The sequence below is a fragment of the Condylura cristata genome, unplaced genomic scaffold (assembly GCF_000260355.1).
Source record: "Condylura cristata isolate star-nosed mole 26May11 unplaced genomic scaffold, ConCri1.0 scaffold00004, whole genome shotgun sequence".
In the NCBI taxonomy this organism is placed as follows: Eukaryota; Metazoa; Chordata; class Mammalia; order Eulipotyphla; family Talpidae; genus Condylura; species Condylura cristata.
In genome coordinates this window covers 56,121,786-56,146,631 of record NW_004567105.1, presented here as the reverse complement: position 1 = coordinate 56,146,631, position 24,846 = coordinate 56,121,786, and the positions used below count along the sequence as shown (strand labels likewise).

At 41.3% G+C, this 24,846-nt stretch overlaps 1 protein-coding gene across 1 annotated transcript in view; it reads right to left on the bottom strand.

Moving 5' to 3' along the window:
* The window catches only part of ARHGEF3 (Rho guanine nucleotide exchange factor (GEF) 3), a 123,302-nt gene extending 98,709 nt beyond the window's left edge, over nt 1-24,593 (bottom strand). Inside the window, exon 1 of the mRNA XM_012720633.1 lies at nt 24,534-24,593. The gene's annotated coding sequence lies outside the window, so the exon portion shown is untranslated. The remainder of the gene's footprint in view (nt 1-24,533) is intronic.
* Nucleotides 24,594-24,846: the final 253 nt, after the last annotated feature.

Genomic DNA, 24,846 nt, shown 5'->3' with positions numbered 1-24,846 from the left:
TCCTAAGCTGTGCCATTTGCTAGCTCTATGGCTTTGGGCAATTCACTTAACTGCAGGGCCTGAATCTCTTCAAGTGGACAATGGATATGATACTCCCCTTCCTTAGATGGCATTTTTGAAATTAAGTAATAGGGCCTACTACTATTTCTGAGAAAATTCTGGCACTCCACAAAAGGTAGTTTGTTACTGTGACCATGTAATAAAAGTTGGGGGGAGAGGCAGTAGAGAACACACTCCAACATATATCCCATATATATGTATGTTCATCATTCAACACTCCCACTAAGACATCTTAACGCACTTGATGGGAGGGTGGCTGTTTGATGGGAAGGTGGCTGTTCGAAAAGGCTGAACTGAACGATACTAATTCTTGTCAGTGGGTAGCTAGTTCTTTATTTAGTAAAACCACTAGCAGAGCTTTATTTTTATCTTAATTGCAGAGAATCAGGTCTCATTCACCTCCTGCAGACACAAGAGCCTGCCTTTTGTAGAACTACTTCATTCAGTATGTTTCTGGGGATTATTAAATAGCACCTACATGTTCTGTGCCTACAAAATCACATGGCCTCTTACTGGGGACTTACATAATTCTTCTTTCCAAGGTTGCAGGAGAGCTAGAACTCAGGTTTGTTTAAAATAAAAATAACAGGCCTTCCCTGGCACAGTGGGTTAAAGCATAGCACTAAGAAGCTAAAGCCACTTCCACATGAGTTCGATCCCCGCCTGCCCCGGAGGTGATCCACATGGCGGGCAGACCTCTCCTGACCGGCCGGCTGCTCCCCTCAGCAGTGTACTGTTCTGCTCCTCACTCTGTCCCTGGTGAACCCTGAACCTCTGGCCTGTACCCCGGTTCTGTGTGAATAAATAAATAAATCTTTAAAAAATAAATAAATAAAAATAAAAATAACATGTGCTATGGGTGATTTGGTGATGGAAAGCCCATGGGATTACAACTGAGATGGAAAAAGACACAAAATGATGTAAAAATAAATCATTATATTATTTATAAATAAAAATAAAAATAGCATTGCTGGAGGGGGATTTTCTGTACACAGCAGATGTGGGTAAGTGGAACTTTGAGTCACTCCAGCAGTAGAGAGCTACAGCCTTGGGCAGGTGGCTTCCCCACCTTTGGGCTCATTTTTTACATCTGTGTAGTGGGACAGATGTGATTGTGGCAACTTCATAGAGTTGTTGAAAGGATTCTAGGAGAAAACTCATGTTAACTCACACCACACAATAACTGTCAGTTGTTTGTGTTATTTATATACTATGATTCAACTAAAAAATTTCTGGGGACGTCACATTTCCCTTCCACAATGTCTGTGGTCCACTACCTTAAAAATGAGATTTCACCAACTCTGGTAGCCCAAAAAATAGACAATCCCACCCCATCTCTGGGTGAAACAACAAGGAATTTAATTACCAGAGAAAGAAAACATGCTCTGCTTTCTATTTCTAGGTACCAATCTTAAAGCAGCACAAAGAGTGGAAGAGTGTGTCTGAAAACACTTTCATCGAAGTTGGCTACTTCTAGAGAACAATGAATTCTAAAAATATTGTGCCCATATCTTTCCCTGTTTCCTCCTTGGAGGGTGCCTGAGCACTTCAACTGGAATATGGCAGTCGAAAGGGCCTTCTGGAAAGCACACTTACAAAATGCAGCCCTGGGCCGCGAATCTTACCAATTTTGGCTCAAGATCCAAAGTTGCTTTATATTGTATGCTTTCTGAGTTCTAGGCAATGTGTACCCCTCCCCTCTAGTAACACACCCTAGACACTTATCAGCAACGCCTTCCGCCCCATTTGTTTAATTGAGGCTTTCCCACATCACCCATCAAAGGCAGGTACAAGGCTGTGCAGTTCTTGGAATTTTTGAAAAGACAGGTTATCTCCATCAGATGAAATCATTTTGTGCTGAAGTTTCTTTGTGAACTTGGCTATCAGGAGCTCCAGAGAGCAGGGGTTTTCTCCCACACACAGGAAATAGAGCCATCTGACTTCTATTTTACTCATGGTATAGTCAAAAAATAATGAAAGACCTAATGGCCACGTGCTACCTATTTGCTTACACTCTACCTGCACAGGACTAGGTGTGAGACACATGAGAAACAGAATAACCAAGAGACTCAAACTCCGGTCTCTGTTTTTATTTAACAGCCACTATATGGAGCTTACTCAAGCCGTGTGCTGTACCGCTTACAAATACTAACTCATTTAATTTCTAGAAAAACCGGTAAGGTAGCTATCTCCATAAACAGATGGATAAGCGGAGGCAAAATAACTAAGTTCTATTTAGTAAATAATAGTATAGAGACTCAAAGTCATGGGATCCCAGATTCACCCATTTGCTTGTTCAAGGTGCTCTTCAGTGGGTAAATTCCACCCGAGGGGCCTGTCTGTGTTCTGGAGTACCTGTGACCCCCAAGTGCCCAGTTCCTCTGTGCCTGCCAGGTGCGCCTTCTCCCTGGTGCTGCTTTTACCTTCTCCACCCATCTCTGCTGTGGCCATTGACACAGGCCATTGAGTTCTCACTGCAGCCCGCGCCCCCTACATCCCCCACCTCCTGCCAGTCTCTAGCACCAGGAGTTCCACTTTAACATCCACCTCTATACTATCCTCCTCCTCTGACCCGCAGTAGTGTGCCATGCCAATCTCACCTTTGAAGGACACACACACACACACCCCAGGACTCAAACGGCTGTTTCTCAAATGCATCAGCAGAAAGCTACGGAACTTGGTCTCTCTCTCCTTAGTCCTGCAGATCAAAATCATGGGCTGTTCCCTTTTGTTTCATGGATTGAATGGGAAAAATTCCTACAGGATTGTCACAAGCTGATTCACATGCTGTAAAAAACACACTTGTATAATATGCCATTCTTAATGGTCAACTTGGAGAAGAAAATGTGAAATATGCATCTGGTAATCTTTCCAGCTACAGGCTGGGCTGGCTGATTCATCAAACCCCGATCTGACATGTCCACTTTATCCTCTCAACTATTCCCTTGACTCACTAGAATTATTACTTCCCAAAGAGGAAGCCCGCTTGCTCAATGGACATATAGATCACACACTGCATTTTTAAAATGGTGAAAGCGAGGGCTAAGCATAGCCTAGAGAGGGCTTCAGTTGAGTCTATTTGAAGTTCAAGGGATTTTTGTGTTTAAAAAAATGATGCCTCCCAGAAATAGATTTTCAAACACTGAATTAGACCCAAAGACAGAAATCTGTGCTGATGGTCCTTGTTTATTTTGTTCAATGTAGCCACTTTCCTTTAGCACCTGAGGCTGCAGCACCGACAGGTGCAGTAAGGGAGCAGGGGATCAAAGTAGGGACACGGCATTAAAAGAGGAAGGACTGGGGAAGACGACAAGTCAGAGGGTATAGATGAAAAGTTCTGGTGATTGTGTAGCTGAAAAGCTCCGGTCTTCCACCCTCAGGAAAAAAATAATTGTGCCATTCAAGGTTTCCTTGCTAAATTTTTATAACAAAGTAGACATTGGAAACTAAAATTAATGAATGCTTTAAAATGTACAAATCCTCTTTCACACTCACTGATCAGTTGTGAAGTGCCCCCGGTCATGCCAGGCACGTTGCAACACTTAGAGACAACAGACTCCAGTGAAATGTTCCAGAAGGGGCTCCTAACACTGAGTCAGGGAAGGCTTCTTAGTGGAAGTTACAGAGAAAGCCGAAGCCTGAAGGACGAGGAGGAAGGGCGGGAGAGAGGAAAGATTCCAAGCAGAAAGAGCAGCAGATGGGAAAGACTTTGGTCAAGAGGCCATGAAGTGGTGACGAGAGAATTGTGGGGACTACACCTGAAGGGAGAAATCAAAGATGGTACAAAAATGAACAATGATGTAAGAAAATAAAAAAAATCAATATTAAAACCATAAAAATTTTAAAGATAACCTAAAACAGAGCAATCATGAAGTCACTGCATGTTGAAAGTACTGGACACCTGATAGCTGTCTTAATGGGAAATTTATAGCATGACATGCTTACACTAAAAGAGAATAAAGTCTCAAAAAGAACAACAAAAAAAAAAAGTCTAGCCCAGTTAGCGAGGGAAGAGGGGAGGAGGAGTACTCAAAGGTGGGCAGGGACTAGATCTTGAAAGTCACATTCACAAGTAGACTTTTTAAAAAATGATTTAAAGTAATATAACATTTATAACATTATAACATTATGCAAGTTTCAGGTGTACAGCATTATACTTGGCATCTGTACAGGCTGGATTATAATTGCCACCCAATGTCTGGCTTCTATCCACCAGCATACAATCATCCCCTTTACCCGTTAGGCCCTCCTCCCAACCCTCTTCCCCTCTGGCAAACACCATTCTGGAGTCAGAACCCAAGAGTTTGCTTTACTTTGTTTGTTTGTTCATTTGCTTTGTTTCTTTACCTTCCACTTATGGATGAAATCATTTGGCATTTATCTTGCTCCATCGAATTCATTTCATTTAGGATAATCCCCTCAAGGTCCAAAAAGAAGGGGGAATGAGATAAATATAATCAAAATTGTGCCAACTATAAAATGTCAAGACTAAGCCTTCCCACCACTGCAGAATAGTACAAGGAACTAGAGGGATATTTTTCAAGAAAAAATAAGAGCCTTTATCTTTAGGCTTTATCTAAAGGGAACAGGAAGATATAGCAAAAGGTGTGAAGCAACACAGCAACAATCCAACCTGTGTCTCAGAAAGATCCCTCTGGCTTCAGGAGGGAAGAGGGTCAGGGGAGAAAGGCAGCAGGTTCATTTAGCCTGCAGCAGGAATGCAGACCAGGGATTGAGGGGCCCCTGCAGAGGATAACACAAAGGAGATGCAAACCGAAGGATTCCAGAAACTTTCAGGGGTCAGGCAAGTGGAGACAAGGTGAGGGATTCAGTGTGGGAAACTAAGAAAGGCAAGAAATTACAATAACACCTAGCTTTTTGATTTTGGCAACTGAGGTGCACAGGGGCACCTCTCAGAGAGGCATGGAAATTTTGAGGGGCGGTGGGGTTAGCAGGGAGTGAGGGGAGAGGAAGAAGAGCTGCATTTTAGACATGTTAAATGTGAAGTCTGAGGGAGATAGCCCTATGTTGTCCAGGAGACCTCAATCAGGCCCCTACAGAAATCCTCATTTAAGGGATGGCTACAAGAACCTCAAAAGAAATCCAAAGTGGAGTGGTCAGAGGAGTAGCCAGAAAGCTGGGGTAACATGGAGAGTGTGCTTACAGAAGGTAGTGGAAGGGAGAACTGGATCCAGAGCAGTCAGCCATACCTGATCGCAGAAGTCAGGAGGGGAAAAGACCCACAAGAGTGGGCCATGACAAGTCCTGGTCAAGGCCACTGAGTCACTGATTCAGCACCAACAGATGGAGAAAGGCAATGAGGCCAGGGGAGGTAAGAGAGGGGACCAGCATGGACAGGAAATGGACAGAAATGGAGTGCTAGAGGAGAGAGATGGGGGTGAAGCCTATAGTCACCAAAGGGTTTTCATTGCAATGTGACAGACTTAAGGGTGTTAAGTGATATTTTTATCATGAGGATAAAATTTACTTCCCCAAGAAAATAGAGTAACTGGAATCTAAACATATGTCTTCTGACTCTTCAAAACATCTCATCTTGGTATTAACGATGGATGCTTAAAGATAGAAAAACAAGCACTTTGGGCTGGCTGCCCTCCAAATGACAGCGGGATACATTACAGACACTTAGGAGAAAACTGTGATGCTGAACCACTGTTCTCCCAAATTGGTTGCATGCATGGCTGCTTGTGGTCATCAGAACAGGCATTCTAAATATTTACCCTTAAGCCTAAACTAAAATTTTACTTCTAAAATTACACCTCCAAAAGACAAGTGTCATTTTTTAGTTGCACTACTTCATTTATGGCCCCAGTCAAATCATTTCAGTTTTATTCCCAAAAGACAGGAGACCTGTAGACCAGGAGGGAGCGGGTGTGTGTGTCTGACAGCAGGAGGGGAGATATTGGCTGCAAGCCTGTCCTGGGGTGCAGCTGAGATGTCTACACCACAGAGGGGGCTGGGCTATCTGATTCTATAACCAGCCAATCCCATTGAAAAACAGTAAGTCAATGAAAGACATATAACTTGCGGTGCCAGGGGAGCAAGGAAAAGTAAGGGGAGGAGGAAGATGAGGAGAAAGAAAATGACCTATGTCTAATATCTGTCTTGAAGGACAATGACTTGAGATATTTAGAAACATCAACCATTTTCTCTAGCTCTTTATCTCACAGCCTTCAAATACCAACATGGGGCTGAAGGATCCTTATGTCATCAAATCTTATACACTAGTAATTCATGAATACGCACCCTCCTTACAGATATGTCTTCAATTCGTCCAGGCTCCTCCTCCCCTTTCCCCACACTATGCTCTACCCCTATGCATTTGCATGTATATATCTATTGATAGGCCCCCCTTGCTTTGTAATTTTCCCAATATTATACTTGGAGTATTTTTATTTTTATTTCATGATAGCAGCTGACACCTCTGCTGTAATAGAACTGGAATTAAAAAAAAAAAAATCTATGGCCCTCCCTGGTGGCGCAGCGGTTTAAAGCACTGCACTAAGAAGCTAAAGTCGCTTCTGCATGAGTTCGATCCCTGCCTGCCCTGGAGGAGATCCGCATGGCTCGGCAGACCTCTCCTGATCCGCCCGCTGCTCCCCTCAGTAGTATACTTCGTTGATCTGCCTGTTCTGCTCTCCACTCTGTTCCTGGTGAATCCTCTCACCCTCCGCATCTCTGGCCTGTACCCCAGTCCTGTGTGAATAAATAAATAAATCTTAAAAACATAATAAAAAAAAAATCTAGAGGCTTTCCAGTGCTCTCTTTAGAGCCTTTGTTCTGCCTCCCCAAATCAATGGATTTAATTCTTGATAATCTAAGTAAGGTCTCAGCAATGTTATTTCTCTGGAAATTTAAGTTAGAGCTTTTCCAAATCCCTGGTACACACTCACCCTTTAAAACTTACTGAGAGCAAAGTCTGTTGCAACAGTGCCCATGTCTGCAGCCATCGGCCGTAGTTCTTCAGATGCCACGTCACATGACTGATCACAGGCCAAGAAGAAGGTAATAATTACAAATTTAAATTTTAAAAATCCCATAGTGGAGAGTGTGAATTACCTTCCTAGTATCTATTCCCTCATTCTCCCTCCGTATGGAACTCCTATTTGTATAAGTGTTTAGTCTACCCCCACTGCGTAACCTGAGACATTCTGCACAGCAACTTTCTGGGAGCTGTTATTAGTCCATGGATGAATGTGAGACTTGACATGTCTAATCACACTGTAAGGGGAAGACTGATTTCCTAAAAAATCGAAGTATAGTGCCTTAATGGCTGCTGGCAGCCATCTGGCAGCCATGAGGGAGGGCACAGGGAGAGTCTGGGAGATGGAAAGAACATGAGTGTTTGCTAGATCTCCAGCAACTGAGTCAACCCAGGACCCCTGTTCAGACTCTGTGAGACAAAGCATCCTTTCTGTCTAAACCTCTGTGAGTCCGGTTTCTTCACAGATACTGAGGCTGCTGTGAGCAAATTATACCTCTTCCTGTCAGCCAAGGAAAGCAGATCTGCATTTTACTCCAAGTCAAGATTGTTAACCGTATCTGTGCTGCAAGCCTCTAGGGCAGCTGCCTGGCACTGCCGCCTTGTCACTGACATTTACAGCTGCCAGCGGACAGTGATGATCAACATAAAAAAGCAGATGGGCTTCACTGGCTTTTCATTATGTTTAAATTCTCAGCCAATTCATCACCTTAGTACCTTAAATCTGGCAATAATTCCCCTCCCCCGACTCAACCTTGCTATAATTCTGGTTAAGAAAACACATATTAAAATCTAGCTACTGACATCTTAATGGCTAATTTATCACATGGCAACTTATGGTTTCTCTGTTCATGCTTTAAGTAGCAAGATCTGCCATTTTGAAAGATCATGAGCATACATGGTATCTTGAGGTATGTGCAACCTATGTAATGTGCAAAGAAAAGATTGGTGTACTTTGAGTGACAAGGCCCAGGTATGGCTACAGTTTGTTTTCCTGATTTATAATGAAAGAAGCTATAAATTTAAGTTGGAGGTTAGCAAAAATATCTATGATTATTTTTCCAGTCTAAATTTATAGACCCTATGAAAGTCACTGGAGACTTTAATAAGGGGTGTAACATGATCTGATGTATGATTTTCAAAATATCAGCTAGGTAGGTTGAGAGTGGAGGGCAGTGAAGCAAATAAACTGCATCAAGGTCATTTCCTATTCAACGCTGGCAATGCCAGTTGGAAGGAAAGGCCACACCACCTCCTCTTTTGCTCAGAGGTTGCTCAAGAACAGACATTTTGTCTTTCTGAGTGGTCTCTGGGCCTGAGACAAACAAGGCAATACTGCAGCTGGAAAGCACCCCCAACATTCTGTTTAGAGAAAGGAGAGGAGGTTCAAAGCCAGGAGAGATCACTGCTGAAGGTCAGTGAGGCTTGGAGGGAAAAAAACTCTCCTGCCAGTTTCCTGTAAGAGGATTTGGTGCCAACAGGGTCTCAGGTGTGCTGTGTTCTGTAGCCAGAGGAACTTGCGGCGTGTAGCCCCTGGCACTGTGAACTCTCAGTAAATGATGTTCAGTGCTAGGGTGGGACCTTCCCCTGCTGGTGCCTTGAACTGGGACCCTGATCAGAGAGGAAGGACAGAACCTGGAAAAAGGGCCATCTTGCCTTGCAGAAATCAAGGGATGGACTCTGATCTAAACGTCCAGGGGCTGAAGGCAATCAAAGCCTGACTGTGTCATCTAGAGTTGGAACAAAACCAATGCAAATTCTTCAAATATCAAGTACAAGACCTACGTTGTCCAGATGAAAACCTGCAGGAGGACTCATTCTTTTACAGGGAAAACAAGGAAACCTGAGACATGCAGTGGGACCAGCAATGGCTAAAGCAGACTCCATGCAATTGTCCAGACATGGGTGTCTGCTCTTGATTCATTTGCCAAAGTGGCTCGGATCAGCCACTTCCTACCAGGAGCCTATGTTTATAGCAGAGGATGTTGTGTGTGTGTGTGTGGGGGGGGGTGGAAAGACCTAGAATTGCTGGCCCTCAGGATAAGATCTGCTGGAGGCCTACAGGGAACAAGAGATAGAGTCCACCAGGGCCATTTCCTGAACTGGGCTCTGACACTCCTGCTAGACAGCACTCAGCGTTCCTCTCCCCAAAACCAGACAGTGTCTTCTTCAACACTTACCCCTTTTTGTCTTTTGAGAGGAAATTTTCTAACCTGGTTCTTATTTTCCATTGGATTTCTTTTCTTTTCTTTTTTTTTTTTTTAACTCCTTTACTCCCAAATGTCTACAAATCTAAAAAGCAGCTCCACTTCCACAAATCTATACTTAGACTAATTCTCAAGTGACCCCCAAAACCCATGCACAGTAACAGAGGCCACACCAAAAACTGTGGTTTCCTCTGGTCAATCTAATACAAAGTAAAAGCTACAGATTCTGATCCACAGCTTAAAATGAGGGACCGAAAGGCTGTGTCAGTCCCAGACATCTTTGGCCCATTCACCATATTGGGCTCTATGAAGAGCAGTACAGAGGCAAAGGCATGGAGCCAGGAGTGAGGGGCAGAAGCTGTTTGTTGCATGTAAGAAAGGCAACAAAACCCTGCAAATGCCCTATGATCTACTCAGTAATCTCTCTGCTCCACAAATCCCCTTGCTCCCTAAGCCCACTTTGAACCCAGATCCACTTAACAGCTATTGTTGAGCCAATATCAAACCACTTTTTAAGAGAGTGGGGCAATGCTCTTTACCCAAGTCCCAGTTTTTATTCCAAGAGCTAAACAAGAAGCTTTCATCAGGATTATTTTACTGGGCGACATGGCACAAAGGCCGCAGTTCCTTTGGAGTGTGAAGGTCAACAGTGCTGCTCCGCTATGAGGCCAAGGCTGTTAGGGTTCCCCTTCCCCACTCCCCAGTCCAGGGTCTCCTTGGCAATGGACACTCATTCAAAGACTCGCAAAAAGGATGAGGCTGCTTTGGGCAACTGACCAAGGCTAATCAGCAAATTGTACCTTTTGCCTTTTCTTTGGCCCTGTCATTAATTTCTTTTTTAGGTCAATGAAAATGTTACCAACACTCCTCCATTGGAAAATGTTTGTGGTTGTGCTAAGAGTGCCTGTTACAACTGCTGACAAAGTATTTCAAAAACCAAAGGACACAAGAGTCAAATGAACCCCCTTAGCAAAAACTCCTCTTGCTTTTTCCACTTCATTTACGCTATGGACACTGGGCTGCTTCATTAGAATCCTGCATTCACTCCTACTCACACGAAGGGGTTGTTGTTTTTTTTCTCTAATGAATCACATCTGGTGTGTTTTAGAAGGCATCTGTTATGGACTGAATGTTTGTCCTCCCCAAATTCATTTGTTGAAACCTGAGTCCCCCACAAGCTGATGGCATTTGGAGGTGGGGATTTTGGGGAGTAATTAGATTTCTATGAAATCAAGAGGGTGGGGCTCCCATGATGCAATGAATGTCTTTATAAAAGAGGAAGAGAGACCCCAAGCTGGCTCCCTTTTTCTGCCATAAGAAGACACAGGAGGAAGTGGAGAGGGTGGTTGTCTTTAAGCCAGGAAAAAGATCTCACTAAGAATTTAATATTCTGGCACTGTGATCTTGCAGTTCCCAGCTCCAGAACTCTAAGAAAGAAGTGTTACAGCAGCCTGAGTTAAGACAGCATTCAAATTCAAGAATAGTATTGTATTTGTCACAATAAAAATAAGTGGAAAAGTGTGCATAAGTATCCCTAACTACGCATGGCTTCTTTCACTATCACAGGGGTTGGATATTGGTCTCCCTTCATTCACCAACATTTAATGTATTTACCTTCTAGGTTCCTAGCTGGAAAACCCATGATACTCAACATATTATGAGCTCATGGGACTTTGGCACTAGAAAAGTCGTAATGTGATTGCATGACTTTATAGATGTGGAAACTGAGCCCCAGAAAGGTGAAGCAACAGGGTCAAGGTCAGGTAGCTATCCAATGACAGAAGTTAAAAGAAAACCCAAGTCTTCTAAACTGTGCTGAGAAGTACCCATCAAGTCAAGGCAGTAAAGTTATAGAGCTCCTCACATGTCCCTTATACCTACCTGCCCCATAGCCCAGAGAAGCCTGGACACATTCAGGAAAAAGAGGCAGCCTCCTGTTGGTTGTCTGCATCTAATCTTGGCCTCTTCCAAATGACTCCCTACTCACTAGTCAGAAAAATCTTCTCAAAACTCATGCCACACTCATGCTTAACCTTGTCTCCCTCCTCCCTAGTATGGCCTGCTATGAACCTAGTATGGTTATCAGGATAACAACCCAAATCTTAAGCATGTTGTTTAAGGCTCTGTATGGTCTGGTTCCTACCGACCACTTTTGTCTTACCACCCAGTACTGGCCTGTAAAGCAACATTAGCTGTTTGCCACAGGGCCCTGGCATGTGCTGCAACTGTTTTGTTCTCTCCTTTAATGTAACGAATAACTCCCTTCTTTCCGATCTTACTTCCCCAAAGAAGTCTTTCTTGAACTTTGATGACTAAGTCAAGATTCTTTATATGACTTAAAATATGTTTTTCTCAATTTCAAAGCTTATATTTTCACTTGTTATTATATCCTAGCTACTACAATTATTGATTAAAGTCTGTCTACTCCACTGGATTATAAGTCACCAGAGCCCTAACTGTTTTGTTCATCATTCTATCCTGTCATAGTGCACATGCAAGGGTAGGCAAGACTCAATTAACATGAATATGACTGAAAGAATCAGTGATAAGTAAAATAATTATAAAATATATGTAAGGTGCTAGAGGATTTCGGAGTCTAGAAAGCTCTTTCAAGTCACCTGGACATCAAGAACCCATTCAAATATCAGTGCTACTTAATATCAATCTCTCCAGGAGAAAGGGAAGTGATTCACTATCCTCTGAGAGGCAGACTTGCTTCTTCAAGACCACATCGCATAAAATGACATTTCAAAGTCTACTCAGCAAAATGTCACTTTTCCTGCCAATGATGTGAGACCTTTAGTCAAATATAATCTCTCAAGCTAGACAAAACCTCCGGGATCCCAGTGGCAATTCTGTTCCTTACTGTGGTGTCCCGAGATCCCATACATCAAGCCCTTCCTTATATAAAACACAGAGATAACTGTCCCTTCACACCAGCCTTGTTTTCAGATACATTCTTCATCACTGTTGCCAGCAGCCGGCTCAGACACCCCTCCACACCCAGTGGGGACAGTGAGCACAGGCCTATTTCCACAATCTGACAATAATTTAAATTAAATTTTAACCTCAATTGCTGCTTGCATTTTGGATAAAGAAGATCAGAGGAATACAGCAACACTTAAAACAGCAATCTGGCAGAGACATGATACGGCGGGGCACGGCCTAGCCAGACAGCTGATGGACTGCCATGCAAGCACAGCAAGCTGCCAACAGCTCCCAAAAAGAGCACTTCAGAAACATGATGACATGCAAACCCCATTTCTATGTAAAGGCAAAACAACGTGAAGTATCAACCCTAAGGGAAGAAGGCAGCTGATTATTTTGTAAGGTCAACGTTTTTTTAGCCAAACATAACATTTAAATTTGTGTAATCTAACATACACAAATTGTTAAAAAGATGTTTTCTCTATGCAAATTAGTGGCTTTCTGTGGCTTTTCACCATACAGAGGTGGTTGCTGTGATGTCACCTGTGAGTATGAACTCTTGTTCAAAGTGGATTAACTTCTGCTAACTTTGGTCAATCGTCTTCCTTTTTATTTGGGTGACATATAATAAAATGACATAATAAAAACTACACCTTTAAGTTATTAGCATTATTAAGCTGAATTAATCAAGTCCATTTTGGGGTCCATTCCACTCTTGTTTGCCACTCTCTTTGAAGCTTGTCACTAAAAGACATTTTGAACCATGCCTCATTCTTTTCTCTTAATAAAATAAGCTAGACACACAAAGCAAAAGGGAAGGAAGCTACAAGTAGGGGTGAGCAAGGCACACTGGAGGACAAGAGTGAATGCAGTCCGCTCTGGGTCAGCTGGGAGTACTGGAGGTAAACCTAGCTCCTACTTGCCAGGTCTCTCCCAAACAGTGCCGTTAGTCTCTTCACAGGATTCTCCAAGAAGGACAGCACACTGACTTGTAAAAGTAACCGCCAGAATACATTCCAGGGTAAGACACAAGCGGTGTACTGGCAGTTCAGTGTCTTTAAGAGGCCTCGGAAGCGCTCCTCTCCGTGAACTGATCAACCAGGGATGAGTGGAGCTGACATCCTTACCTGCTTCTGTCCTTCAAGGACCACGTGGCGGGCACCAGGAGCAGTGTGCCGTGCTTAATAAATACCAGCTAAGTGGAAAGGAATGGTAGCTTCAAGAGGAGACTGTTTTTCATATGAAAGAAAATTTCTGTTTGACTATTATCCTGAAAGATTGCTGCAGTTCCAAATGAGTTAGACGTGAAAGCACAGACTTGAATAATTCCACATCTGTAGAAATCATGGGTACATTCCACAGGGCTCCTATCTACTTATCTTCAGCTGCATCTTTTTATTAGCTCATAGTCTGACATTATGTTCATTTATCTTGCTTTGTATACCACAAGGTCTCTTCAAGGCTTTGGTTTTGTCTCAGGTTTTATTGATTTTTTTTTCCAGAATGAGGGAATGCAAATATGTACAGAAGACAGGCATTCTTAAAATGTTGCCAGGATTCCAGTTTATGTTTACAGTAATCTTCCAAAGATAGCATGAAACACATGAATTATGAAGTGCTGGCTCATTCATTTAGCCATCACATTAACTGGATACATCCCGTGCCAGACACCATCCCAAATGCTGGGAATATGGCAGGAAACAAAGTAACAGTTCTATTCTAGGGTACTCATACATTAAAAGTACACAAGATGGCAGTGATAATAAACACAATGAAGAAAAAAATTAAATTGGGTAAGAAGAGTAAGGAGTATGAGGTGAGAGGTGTGGAATGGAAAGCCTATCTGGGAACATTTGAGCAGGTACCTGAAGTAAAACGAGGAAGATGGCAACATGGGTGTCTAAGGAAGAGGAGTAGCAACTGCCAAACCCCTGTGGCATGAGTGTGTAGAAGAGTAAGAGGAGGGTTGATGTAGGGGGAGCCCAAGGACAAGGGGCAGGGTTAGGTGACAAAATCCACAGAGGGTCACAAGACAGACAGTGCAGGGCCATGAAGGCATAACAATGCCACAGGTGGAAACAAGAGACACAGTGTGTGAGTCAGGCTGAACAGAAGCCTAGCTGCTGTGTTCAAAGTGAACAGCAGAGAGTAGAAGGCAGAAGCAGGGTGCTGGGAGGCCGTGGTCTCTTCTATTCAGATGGAGATGAAGGAGGCCCGATGAAAGTGGTCCAGTTGATAAAGGTGATAATGGTGGTTTCTGGCTCCATTTAAATGCAAGCCAGAAGCCTCCCAGTGGCACAAAGAATTAAGTCTCAGCACTATGAAACTATCGATAGCCAGGGCAGCGGGAATTCGATCCCCAACCAAGGAGCTGACCCACATGGCACAGCAGACCTCTCCTGTGTCGCCTGCTACTCCCCTCAGCAGTGTGTTTTGGTCAATCGGCCTGTTCTACTCCCCACTCTGCCTCTGATGAATCCTCTCAACCCCCACCCCACACCACCCCATACCTCTGGCCTACATTCCAGCTCTTGTATGAATAAATAAATTTAAATAAATAAATAACTGTAGAGCTAGTGGCAATGTTCATGGCTATTTACCCACTCATGGACACTTTTTGTATGTGAATAAATCTTTGCAGAATGAAATGAACAGCTAAGCCATTTTCTTAAATATGGCTAGTAATTGTTATTTACAGAAGTGGTTCGTTTAAAAGTAAATTTGCCTGCTCCAAAAGTGACTTAGAAGTCTACAACTTTCTAGTTTTAAGCAACACATATATATCACCTCTATTTCCCTCTTCCTGGTATCACTTATCTTTTATTAGTTACCAAATTCACATTTGGAAACAATCCATTCAACAAATCTTGATTGAGGGCTGGATACATATCAGACACTTTCTTGGACCAGGGAGACAGTAGTGCCCACAAAAGCCAATATCCCTGCCTATGGCCAATTCCATGCTCCTGGATTACTTTACAATATCAACAATAAGTGCTTACTTGTGCCAGGCATTGTGCCACAGATCCACTTTCATTTATTTAATCCTTACGGCAACCCTAAGATCATCTGCATTTTCTAGCTGAAAACCATAACACAGAGGAGTTGAATACACTGTCCAATGTCACACAGCTACACAATGAAGACAGAATTCAAAACACCAGAATCAGAACTTACCTTCATTTGGATATAAGGGGCAAAGGGCCCCTGAACAACATAGGTGCTTACACAAGTTTTTTTCCAGCCATGGGTTCCACATTTATGGATTCAACTGACCCTGAGTATCGGTTGTTTGAATCCCCAGGTGCAGAACCTGAGTATATATGAAGGGATGCAGATTTTCAACTGCAAGGTCACAGTCTCCAACCTCCACACTGCGCAAGGGACAACTGTACAATACAGAACTTGAGGTCCATTTGACTTGTTTCACTTTCAACTTCCCATGTACAAAGTGAAATACACATAACTAAATAATCTCTCAGGTCTCTCCAGGTCTAAACATCCTATAGATTGCTGACACCTGCTGCTCCCAGAGCCTAATACAGAAACTGTAAGGACAACACAGAGGCAAGCCCCACCCACCGTGCTTTTGCACAAAATAAAATGAAGCACTTTTTCCCAGCAAAAGCTTTGGATTTACCAATGAGAAGAAAATAAGTAAATTTTAAGGATGCTCTAAGGCAGAAAATTGCTAGCAGCAGAATCGAGAGCAAAAATTCTCTTTCGAAACCAACCATTGAGAATTATTCCCTTATCAAAGGAGAAAACCAACTCTGGGTACAGCTGAGATGTGTTATCTTCGAGCTTCATTACTTGTAACAAAATCATGGGCAAGTACCCTTTGTCTGTAGATGACTGATTGCTAAGTTTCCCTTCCTCAGTACCAGTCACAGAATATAGCTCAACAAATATCAGCTGGTTCAATTAGTGAATGCCTCCATGAATTTCTAAAGAATGAACAGTAATTCTACAGTAGTTAATATTTCATTGTAAGGAATTTAAATAGACCTGGTCAGCAAAAGCATCACTTTTTTCTGCCAAACGAAGGTGAAGAAAATACTTTTCGATGTATTGATTTTAATGTTCAGTAGAAGATTCCAATTTTAGAAAAATATAGTTTGAGGTGTGTGGGGAGTAAAAGAAATCTCATTTATAGCACTGTAAGAGAGGGGAAAAACAAACCTGCTCAGGAAACAAATACAATAAAAACCTGGGCTTCCCTGCGGGATTTCTAAGGAGTTAATCCAAAGCTGGCATATTGGGTTGCTGAAGAGAAACCCGTGACTCAGTTCCAGGGCTTCCCTGTGGGTACCAGCCATGACTGTAGCTTAAAGAGGAAACACCTGCACATTCTGGGGCTCCTCTCTCCAAACCCAAAAATGGTTCACCCTACCCAGTAGGATGGAAGGAGACATACAAGCCATGAAAATTATCCTGGGCCTGTTACTGTCTTTGACATTTTTCAGAAGTTACCCAAGAAGTTAAGTAACAGCCAAAAAACGTGAGATATCTTACGTACACTAAATGTCAAGGAGAAAGCCAACCTACCACTGTTTCTTAGGAGAAAGTTAGTATCAGGCGCAACTAAGAAAAGCAAGAAAAAAAAGAAAAACCGCTTCTATTATTGAAACCAGGAGTTTATAACCAGATCAAAGATGGGGCTTGATGTAATTACTTAAGTCATTTGGGGGGGGGAAACTCAATTAGTTGGGAACGGAAGCCTAGATGGAACTTCCTAACCATGATTATTTATATAATTTTCAGGTAGACAGAGCCAGGCTACATTTCAGAAAAAAGCCATGAGCAGAAGTGTTCATAAACAATGATTTTCTGGTGATTTTATACTGCAAATAATCCCAGTTAAAATGTAGTGAATGATGAAATATATGTGGTTGTTAGTTCTAGCTCTATATGATTTTTAAAATGACATGCAGTGTCATCTGAGTAATTAGAATTGTTTTCCCTTTGAAGTATTCACTTTATATGTTATGCTAAAGTATTTAATAGCAAATTACAGATATCATGACCCTTAAATATTTCTGTATTCATCTGAAAAAGTAACATTTGTCTACTCAAATTATTTTTTAAACAGCAAAACAGCAAAGATCTTCAACTAAAGTACTAGGGTGATTCAAGTTATCTATTTCAAAAAACCAGATTGACCTCAAATTAAAATCTAAACAGCTAGTGTCGAGAATTGATTTCACAGTCATGGCAAGATCCTCCTGTAAACACATTTTCATCATTCTCCCCATGCCTGACTTTGTATGCTTTACATTCTCTCCTTTTAAACACAAAAAAACCTCACACACCAAGAGGTGAGACTTAAATTTTACTTTGTTTATTTTTATGTCAGTCTCTTGAATTACAAGAGAGATACAGTACTATAGTTTATCAAAATAAACTGAGTCTTGAAGGACCCATCACCTAGAATCCTCATAGTCCCAGAGAGTTTATGGATAAAATTCAGGACATCCATAGGCTTGGGTAGGAAAAAAAAAAAATGCACCTTCATTTTCACTAACAACTGAAATTTAGCACTTTCTTCCAGTATGACTGGAGACCACAAGTCACAGAAGCACTGCAGACCTGTCACTAGGTATTTCAGAACATCGTCTATCCTTATCTCATGGAAGGTACAGTAATAGTCAGACTTGCTGCCAAAGGAGTCTTGTTACTTCATTCATTAAGAAACACATATGTAACACTCACCACAAATTTATTAAATATTTTCATAACTATATTTCAAATCGTCTGGGTTTTGTTGTAATTGTATGCATTTTATTTTAAGCACCTGTAACAGTCTTCTGGAGGGAGAAGGTGTTCATAAGTTTCATAAGATGCCAAAGGTTAAGAACCCCTGGAACTCAATCTCCTACCTCTGTAATTCCATTCTCCCAACATAATTAGCAGCCACAATGCCAGGAAAAGTCAACATATCCTTATTTCGTTTCATGGACAAATGTATCTACAAACAGGTGGGAACATAATTATTATATAAAATATCCTGTAACTGGGTTTTACACTTATATTTTCATGTCTCCATATAATTCAGGCATTCATGCTGTTTCCAGAGTTTGGTTATTACTTTAAAATGCTGCAATAAAGCTCCTCATATATACACTTCTTCATAGACATGTATTAATCTCATTATCAGTTCTATTTATAAAACACTTGTGCCGAAACAAATACCCTCAAATTTAACCATAACTAGGAACTGTTCAATAGGAACAATAACTAGTTGTTGGTTTTTTTTTTTTTTTGGTGCTTAGTAAGGGGTCAGGTCCTATGTACTTCATATGAATTAATTCATTTTAATTACTCCAACTTTAAGGCAGGGACCTATTAATATTTCAGTTTAAAGATGAGGGAATTGAGGTACAAAGAAGTGTTCAGTCTCTGCACTACCACAGTTTGTAACTCTGATGACAAATTCAAACAAATAGGTATTCTTAGAGTAGAAGACCCCTCCTTTAATGTGGGCTCTATCAATGTCCCTTTGAAGGGGAATAGCAAACAATTATAGGCTTTGTTATAGCATTAACTTTTCAGAGTGCATCCTGAAGCCCCTTTTAATATCTTTGTCACTGGGCTTTTCAAAAGGTGGTCAATCAGAAAAGATTACAAAGGTTGTTAAGATACACCACCTAGTCAATTGGCCCAAGGCAAGATGGAAAGAATCTAATGCCAAGAGTGGATTTAGCAGTGCAGGAACAACCTTGGACTTGGCATAGGGCTTGCATTACCTTTGCTCAAATGGTTTCATAAGCAGCAAGTACTAATCATAAATGCAAAGTGGGAAAAATAACAGGTTAAATATAAGCATGTGCTAATAAAGAACCAATCTCGGGGGCAGGCCTGGTCTCCTTGGTGATAAGAGCTTTATTAAAATCTCCCACATAATTCATCAAGCCCTCATGCTGGCCAGGACAAGGCTAATCTCTCCAGTTAGCAAGTTCCAGAACAGACCAAGAGAAACAAAACCACAGAACTGGTATCTTTTTTCATTATCTGGATTCTGCTGAGCAGAGATAAAATAATCCTACTGCTATTCTGTGTCTGGTTTAACATATCCTGGCAATGAAACGTCATTTAGCTTAATGGAGCTTTCCCAGCTTCAATATCAACTCTTGTGCTTTGAGTATCCCTGTAACAGGGGTTTGTAATCAGGAAATGTGGGCAGTAGAAATTTGGGGATGCATGCCAATGAGCCCTGCTGAGTGTCCTACACATCTAGTACCAGAAGCCATGGAGTTAAATGCCTGCTTTTCCCTTCTTTCCTGTCTGGAAGCAGTGTAGAATCTAACCATCTTGGCCTTGAATTTACAATAAGATGGGATTTTGATTCAACTGTTATATCAATTTTCTCACCTTCAAAAAGAATGTATAAGACCCCCATGACCACAGTACCAGTGTGAGGATTAACTAGACCCCATCCCACATGGTCCAGCCACAAACTTCCATGGAGAAGCCCACCAGCATGAGAAGGTTAGCTTACCACCAGCTCCACTACTTACAGCCCCATCTCACCATTCAGGACAAGTGACTGGCCCTGCCTGAGACTGAGAGAGGGTCTTCTCCTGAGGAACACACGTGAGCAAATGCCCCACATCAAGTCACAAAAGACTTAAAAAGAGCCCAGAGGCCTAGAGAGGTAAGCCAGAAAATATGACAATCTCCTACTCTAAGTTTCCCTATGAGTCACTCATTTCTCTGAAGTGCTTTCCCACCTCTCATTACTATAAGTATAAACCTGCTCATGGGTTTAAAAATATTCATACCCTTCTTGTCAGGAATTTCATATTTTATCCTCCTGGTGAAAGAGATTACGCAAAGATATTCTTGGATGTTCGTCACTGTTATTTATAATAGTGAGGTGTTGGAACTTGTCTAAATATCTAATAAGGGATTGATTAAATAAATTTAGTGCCTCCATTTGACAAAGTATTCCACAGTTATTAAAAGTAATGTTCTCTACTATTTCAGGATATGATGACATAATCTGAATATAGTAAATGAAAACAGGAATATCTTAACATATGGTATGGTACCAACTTTTAAAGACCTTGTGCTTATATAAACTTTAAAAGATGGCTGAAATTATATCTGCTATTTAGGGATATGTGCACATTACAATTTATAGGAGGGCAAGGTAACAATAAACATTAAACTCAACAGAGCAAGGGGTTTTACAAGGGCTTTTGACTTTTCTGTTAAGGGAATTTTTTTTCAGTTGCATTCATAACTACCTGCAGTTTTATATTATCCTTAAAACCACTTTGTAGATCTTCAGTGTTTCATGATGAAACATTTTTTTAAGTGAAAGTATATACAATAGCAGGAAGGAAATACACTAAAATATAACCACTGCTTTCAAGTGGGATTATTAACAAATTATATTGTTCATATTTTCCAGATTTTCTACAAAGAACATACATTCCTTTTCAACTTTTACATAGTTGTTTTCATTGGAAACGATTTTTATGCCCACCCCAGAACTCACTGGTTTTTTGAGAAGGGATATTTGGTAATAAGCAGTGCCTTACAGAAGGGCCCCTCCACCCCCATCTCTTCTGCCTACAATCTTTCCGAGGCAACATGTACTCTGGCTCTTTGCAAGGGTGTCCTTTATCTATTAGAATCTAAACTAGAAAAGCAATGTGGGGGAGTGATATCCCTGAAACCATCCCACATGTACCCTCTGACGTGAGATGAGATTTGTAGGCGGCTGCTGGGAGCATTCTCCATACTGCAAATTGTTCTCCAAAGTATAGGTTGCTTTTTTTCCCTTCTGGAAGAGTTTGTATTCTATCCTGCCAGGAAGCTGGGAGCTCAGCCAGAGGACTGGGTGAAGCAGTGGGAAACAATAGAGACCAATTATATCTTCAACTAGTATGGACTCTCCAGTCATAATTCATTTTCCACCAAGTGCTGGGGGTTAGGGGAGAAGGAGAACAATTCTTTGGAGAGATGTTGCAGTATCTTAAAACCCTTCCAGTTTCCTTTGTAAGACGAACTCTTAACATAGGGTCTTGACTGGGCCTCCATGGGGTGCATGAAATCATACATCAATTTAGTAAAGTTTTCTGGAATCCAGACTTATCACCAGATTCCTACCCATACAGACTCCCCAAACAACTGAGGATCCCTATTCTTTAAGAATAAGCTCTTTTCTTAGCCTACCTGCTTCTATTTGATCTCTAAGCCCAATTTCAAAAAGAGATTAGAGTTTAGTAGGAAAATTGCTTACCAGGCACCTGTCAGATTCATCATTCAAAGCTCTAAAATCCAGAAAGGTATCAATAGAAATGGTGGCTATTATCATCACACAGATACCCTAAGAGGCTCTATATGTATTTTTTTGTCAAAAGGGAAACACTGTTATCGTTTCCCAGCTGTACATTACAGATATATTTCTTTCAAGGGGGTGTATGTGTTAATCCCACATATACACTAGGAGAGCTTATTATTCTGTTTTTTTTTTTTTTTTTGCTTTAACCCATGAGTAAGTACTAACCAAGAGTCCACTGTGTGTCCAACAATGAATGAGGACCCAATAGAAACTTTACCATGATCCCCTAAAGACCTAGTCCCCCGCCATCCTCATCTAGCAACTTCTTGTCCAAAGCACACATCTGGTGAACGTCTTTCCACTTATTAAGTGAAATCAAAATTGAGAGTTATTAACAATACCTCCCCAAACCCTCGCATCCTCTGTGGTATGTGTCATTCATTGGAAGCCACCTATTTTTATGTATTTTCCACTATACATGAAAATATGCTCAAAACAAGTCTACTAGTTAAGGGACTTTGACTCTACTAGATACCAGCAATTAAAAGCACCATTGGGTAGCTTACAAAGGCCATTTATTTATTAGAATAGTAAATTTATTGGACTCATATTTAGTTAGACATTACTACCTTTATAGCAAAACAATTCCACTTAATTCACCTTATCTCTACTGCTATGGCCACATCTGGATGTGTCAGCTCCCAATACAGTTATATGATTCTGATTGTCCTTAAGCCTGCAAGACACCAGTGTGCATCATGTCATCTTTGCTGAAATTCAAGAAAAATGACTATCAGAAAGGATTTAGGCTATGGCTGAATTTCTAAGCATAAAGATAAATTTGGGGCTCTCCCTGGTGGCACAATAGGTTAAAGCAAAGCATTATGAAGCACTCCACAGCCACAGCAACACGAGTTCAATCCCCAGCTAGGGTGCTGGGCCACATGGTGCAGTAGACTTCTGTCTTGCCCACTGCTCCCCTCAGCAGTGCATTTCAGTCAATTGCCTGTTGTGCTCCCCATGCTGTCTCTGGTGAATCTTCTCACCCCCACACCTCTGGATTGTACCCCAGTTCTTGTATGCATAAATAAATCTTTAAAAAAATAAAAATTCATTTTCCCTAAATCTCTATTTACCGTGACAAAACATAATAGATGAGACTGTTTAAAGGACAGTAAGTTTTTTTTAAAGAGGGTAGGAGGAAGAGAGTGAGAGAGGAGAAAGAAGTCTTATGCAACTGAATGAGGAGAAAAGACATCAAACTATTCATTATGTGAGACTTACGTGACCTTGCTGAGAAGTCAAGGTCATCAATGCCAATCATTACAACTCATGAATACAAATAAGAGTGTTTAGCGTTTTTTTGATATAAAGCTTCTATGATGCTTTCCTGGAAAAGAGAGTTGAGGAAAAATGTACAATGAGGCATGATCTTAGAAATGATTTGGATTCAAGCCTTTCCTATAACACTACACCTGCCTGGGCTTCCACTTCTGTATTTTCAAAGTTAGGAGAATGGACTACATGGTGGCTAAGGGCTCTTTACATTCTGAAATTCATGACTCTAATGCTCTGTACAAAATTAAAAACATTCACACGCAGAAAAACTTGTTGCCAATAAGGGAAGTTCTATAGATGCCACTTATTAATAATAAAACATTCAGTAAATAAAGTAAATCCCAAAAACAAAACCCAGAAGAACATCATCTTTTTTTGTCCAGTTACCATGGTAACTTAGTAAAGTTATCCAACTCCATCAATCTGATGGTCTAAAGACTGGAACAAACACCATATGGCGAATAAAAATGTGCAAGTACATTAATTAGGTGCCAACTCAGGCTCACTCTACCATGGCTGTCTGCCTCACAGGAAACTGCAATAATTAAAAATAACTAAATAAAAGAGTGACATTTATATTGGCAAATAAATGCCATCAAATGAGAATCCATTTGTTCAGTGGAGATCATATTTTCATAATGACTTCAGGAGACCTAATCCCCAAACCTTAAAAAAAAAAAAGAGGAAACAGATGCCAGAGAGAAGTAACTGGCTTAAGGTCATATAGTTAGTTGCAGGCACTGCCAGGGCCACGCACCTCTTCTTGATTTTCACACAGAAGCCTCCTTATCTCATTACAATGGTTTTTCTAGTCTTTACAGAGGAAAAAGAACTGGGAATAGCTTAAATGGATGATTATACTCCAAGAAAGTGTGAAAGATTAGTAGACATGGGGAGCCCAGGAAAGCGCTTAAGCCAAGTGCCCAGATAACAGGGCCCAGGTAGGATTTCAAATTGTGTCAGAAGGGAGAAAAGGAAGCCAGGCAAAGAAACTGCTGAAATTAAACTTCCACGAACATGGGTCTGATAAGTACAAGAAAACTTTTTCCCTCTATCATCATCCCCACTCAGACGCCATGTCACTTGCACATCCTTTGTAAACGTCTGCTTTTATAGAAAAACACAGTATTGAGTGGTTGTCTGGCATGCACCAGGCAATGTCCTTGGTGTTCTCACTTAGGTTGTTTTATTGGACCTTCACACAAATTGTTAGGATAAATCCCTGTTTTCCAGATGAGAAAACACAGATGAGAAAACACAAATGATCAGTACAGAATTTTGATTCAAAATATGTGTCCCATCCAAGGCCACTCACTTGGCCATGCTGCTGGGGGTCCCTGGTCTCTGGGCCACCCAGCTGCCCGCATTGGACAAATTTGCTAACTTCCCCCAAAGAGGAACAAGCATCTGGTCGGTTGCCTGGAACCAGCTCTAAAACAGAGCATTTACCTGGATCCCACCCATATGCCCTGAGTTCATAATTCATTTTATGAGAGAAAAGATATGGGCAATAAACAGCGTGACTTGGAAGTTTAAGTTGGCCACACAGTTTCCTACAATAAAATGAAATGTTTTTTAAAACGAGTTTTCCCCTGATTACAACCTCCATATTTGGACGATGAAAGCCGGTTGAAAGCACACAACATATGAACAAATCCAGAGAGGAAAGCAGCCCTTATGGCAGGGGAGTAGGAGGAGTTGTACTCACACTTATGTCGAGACTACAGAGGCTGACAGCATCCTCATCCTGGGCGCTCTGCTTCCGTTTTCGCTGCAAAACAAATGAGAAAACTAAGTTCAATGTAAACAGAAATAATGGCTTTGATGAAGGGGACTGGAAGAAAAACAAGTGACTAGCAGGAGCCATGTTCATCATTTCTATCTTGTTACCCAAAACCTTAAACAAGTTAAGTAAATGAGCAGTTCTCAGAAAGCCTAAGAAATTCTGGGAAACTATTAAGCTCTAAGATAATTGGATCCTAGTTCTTATTCATTCTGCTATAGTTTTTTTTTTTTTTTTT